The 4,410-nt window shown below is 42.6% G+C and overlaps 1 pseudogene; it reads right to left on the bottom strand.

Annotated features, from left to right (window-relative positions):
* Positions 1–239: 239 nt before the first annotated feature.
* LOC149472007 (U2 spliceosomal RNA) lies at positions 240–355 on the bottom strand (annotated as a pseudogene).
* Positions 356–4,410: the final 4,055 nt, after the last annotated feature.

Here is a 4,410-nt window from a genome sequence, read left to right as displayed (position 1 = left end):
TCCCACACCCAAGTGTTACTAGTGACACCCCTGAGAGCGTCTTCCCCAGGGGGCACTGAGTTTGCGGACTTTTTGCGTCCCCAGCCCCTGGCCAGACCAAGGTAGATCCGTCCAAATCAGGAGGTACTGGGTCTTTCCAGTCTTCCCAGAGGAATTACTCCCGGGGCCCCAGCTTAACTCGTGGCGCTCCCCGGTTTCTGTCCCTCCGGTACTAGCCTTCCGGACCCCCATCATTCCAGTGAGGGTACTATACAACAACCATCCCCGCAAAGCTAGAATGGTCGGGAGCACCCCCACTGGACACTGATAAGAACAGATACTACACTTGATCTTAGCCAAAAGGCCGAGAAGCGATAAGTAAAAGTCAGATGCTCTAGTCAGACCTTACCCAAGGTTGGCTGTCTCCATGCTCCTTGTGACAGCAATGGGCCGATCACCAAGAACCAGCACCATTACACCCAGTGAGAGTCAGCTGTTCCTTCATACCTGGAAGTACAAACTATTTTATTTGCTTTCACTTGAATAGGCAAAAAAAATGTTTTAATTACATACAGTGTGTGTTTAATATTATTTTTTCCTTAAACAAAGAACAAAAACTAATGGGACTTTACTGATACAAGAAATGGACAACCTCATGTTAATGTATAAAACATATTTTCCAAATGCTTTATATAAAAACAATATTTGGCTGGTAGGCCCAAAAGATCACAGCATCTTTGTACCAGTAAAGTCCCATTAGTTTTTGTTCTTTGTCTATGATATGTTAGGGATGAGGTACACATATGCAGTTTGGTTAATAAGTGGTTCTAAAGCCTATACATTTTTTTACCTTAATGCATTCCTTGTATTAAAGTGACAGCAAAGGCAGATTATATTTTGTTTACAAATAACAAACAAGTTATACCAACCTGCTCTGTGCAGTAGTTCTTCACTAAGCAGCCCCAATCCCCCACTTCTTGGGTCCCCCGCTGGCGCTCCTGGCCCCAGCCTCCTGCCTAGTGCACCCATAGCAAGCAGCTTGCAATAGGATCAACCCAGCAGGCTCGCTCCTGAGCTTCTGCTCTGTGTGTTCATTCACACACAGGGTGTGTCTCAGCCCTGCCCCTGCCCTCATCATCACTGGCTGTGATTGACTGTAGTGGGAGTCAATGGCTACCACTGCTGTATCAGCCAATGAGAAGGAAGAGACCCAAGGGAGCTGAGGCTCTCATGCACATATCTGGATCGGGCTCAGGTATTAGGGAGGGCTGGGGGAGGTGCTGTACACAGATGTTTTTTTACCTTCATGCATAGAATATATGAAGGTAAAAAACCTTGAGCCTTTACAACTACTTTAAGGTAAAATAATGTTTAGGTAGCAGTATGTCCCATTACCCCCTATATACTTATTGATCCTTGATATAGTCCTCACTTGATCCAGCACTGTGCCCATTTGTAGAAGCTCCCCCCACTCTCACAGGCTTTTCTGGGGCCATTTTCTCCCACTGTTGTCAGGGGGACCCAAAAAGAAAACAATTGGGGCAACACAGAGCAGGTAAGTATAAGACTGTTTGTTAATTTAAAAAAAAGAGTTTACAATCACTTTAAACTGTATATGACTATTAAGGAGCTCTGTTCATAATTTAGAGTTTATTACCATTAGATGTGTTGTCATGCATTTTTCTGTGTTTCCAAACCGAGATAAATTGCAGGGATGTGAGAAATTACATTGAGGGGAATTTATCAACACTGGAGCAGCCACAATCCAGAGCAGCTGGGCATGGCAACTAATCAGCTACTATCTTTATTTTCAAAGCTTAAAGCCTTGCTATACTAGCATTTGGGGGGAGGTGGGATGGTAAAACCACGCGGTTTAGTTCCAGTTTCACTGTCCCCCCAACCTCTCCCCTTATGCTGCAACCAGGAATGTCACATACCTGTGATGCTTTAAATTGCAGCCTGACAGGAATTATCCCCACCACCTTCTAAACACAGCCCATTCTACTGCATGGGGGGGGGGGATGCCCACCATGGTGTGCAATGCATGTATTTACAGCACAACAGTTCTTGGTTCAAGGGATTCAAGGGGGTAAGGAGGCGATACAACAAATGCTCTCTGAACAGCAACCTGAACACAGATCACGCTTCAGAGATCACCACTAGTGTACACGAGGCATAACTGAACAAGCTGATAGAAGCTGATTGCTTGCCATGCAAAGTTGTTCCAGATTCTGTCTGCTCCAATTTTGATAAATTCCTCCAATTTTGAACTGTATACAACATTTTATTGTGCATTGGCCTGCCTTATGCTTCAAACAGGGAGCTTTACAAATGCAACACATCTAAAAACGTAGCAGCTTGTGTTAACAAAATATGTGTGACCGCATGCATTTCCAAGCACAGCTACTGAGAGATGACGGTTACCTAACTGTAGTAGGAGTTAATGCCATATTACAGTGAAATCCTTGCCAGCAAGCTGGCTTTGATATAAAGTTGGAGTGTTCCTTGCTGATATTGGTGAAGCTGAGTTATGAATTTACCATTTATCTCTGACATCCGAACAAATGTATGGACAGCAATATTTCATCAAATGTCTAGTCTGGAAAGCTAACCGAGCTCAACTTGCTGAACAAGCAGAGCACATGACCGGCTGCTGTCTTTTCTGTACTCTCCTTCCTTTACAATGTACTTTACATGTGACTCATCGCTATCATTTCTCTTTTTTCCACTGGGTGTGAATGTTCTAAGTCACTCAGATAAATAGGAACTGAGCTACATAGCAATCCAATGTGCAACAAGCGACACCAACTTTAAGAGTTCATTTACAGACAGCAATATGCTACAGTTTCTTGTATCTAGGATAAGCAACATTTCAAAGAACCCAACAAATAAGGGCAGAGAGTTTTCCAATCTTATGACTCAAACTTTCCTAACTGACAACGGTGTGTATTTCATGTGTGTCAAATTGCAGCAGTAAACCATGTACGTTTAACAGCAGATTCTTTGAATTTTTCTTTCCATTGAGGTAGTACTATAACTGCATAGATGCTGCCTTCAATACATGCATCGCCTAAGCAGCGTAAACAAAGCTGACACTATGGTATGAATATTTCATGAAAATGTGAACCCAGCAGTATAACCTCCACCGATGTCACATTAAAACCTACCTTCGTGCATTTTTCCAGTTAAGTGAAGGGCTGCTATCTGGCAGTTGCCAGCAGGTCTCAGATCTCAATCTTACAGGTTCTGGTGTTTCCTTAGCAGAGGAAAATCCACATGTAGAACTTATGATTTGACCACTTCCCCCTTAAAAAGTTTCCTATGCAATGGAAAATGTATGAATATCTGTCTAAATGAAGCAATTAAAAAGACGTGATATTGAAGACTTTATTTGACAAACAATAAACATTCAGTGAATTCTCTTTTTTAATATTATTAGAAGTGATGAAAACACATCAGTAAATTTACTTTAGTAGCAATTTCCTTTGCCTGGTGGATATTTACATATAATGAACTGGTAAAGTTCTTCAGTCTGGGAAATCTAACCACATTCTGGTAATCACCTTATTAAGCCAGAGCTACACAGAAAATACTATATTTAGTAGCTCAATCATTTTACTTAGGGAGGCCGTAGATGATACGACTTTCTTTCCTGCAACCACAGATTGCTGGAAAGAAAATCGCTTGATTTCCCAATCAATACAGTCAGTGTTGATGGGTGAATCCCACCCATCTAGCTATTCTGTTTTCCCAGTGGGGGGGAGCTGTCCCTGCAGGGAGAACACAGTGATTATTGCTAGCAGCTATAGCCGCTGGCAATAATTGCATGCTAGAAATCCGACGTGCTGGTTGTACCCAAGTCAATCAATGGATCAACTTGGGCACAATCAGCTTACCCATACATGGATTGAATCTTGGCCAGTCCCTGCTGAAATGGCCAAGATTCAAACCATCTATGGCCAGCTTAATCTCATTTTCCTTTTAAGCCTTGAGGAGCAAATGATTATAGGTTGGAATTTGCTGGAAATTACCCAAAATCCTAAAATTTAGCTATAGTTGCCAAGATTGCTCACATCCCCAGAATGTCAGATACCCAATGGAGGTAAACTGCCTCCATTGGGTATTTTCCAGTAAGAACAGGGGCATAGAGGACTAAAGATGGAAGCAGAGAGGTATGTATTTGTCTATGTAGAGTGTATGTATGTTGTATGTTGTAAGTGTATATGCAGAGTTACATACACCTGACCCCCTCATTCTGTATATAGCACATTTGACCTCTGCACTTTGTACGTTACCCAACCAAGACCTACAGCAGTTTGTATGCTGGCTCATATTTTAAGCCCCTCCCTCTGTTGGTACAGTTTTGGCACACCCAACCCACTGTTTGTGCTCTAGACATGCCACTATTAGGCTCGCCCCCTACTCTGCCCC

The sequence above is a fragment of the Staurois parvus genome, unplaced genomic scaffold (genome assembly GCF_062004578.1).
Source record: "Staurois parvus isolate SC_StPar_1 unplaced genomic scaffold, SC_StPar_1.0 ptg000025l, whole genome shotgun sequence".
NCBI lineage: Eukaryota > Metazoa > Chordata > Amphibia > Anura > Ranidae > Staurois > Staurois parvus.
Note: the sequence above shows the minus strand (reverse complement) of the source record. Positions and strands in the feature narration are given on the sequence as shown.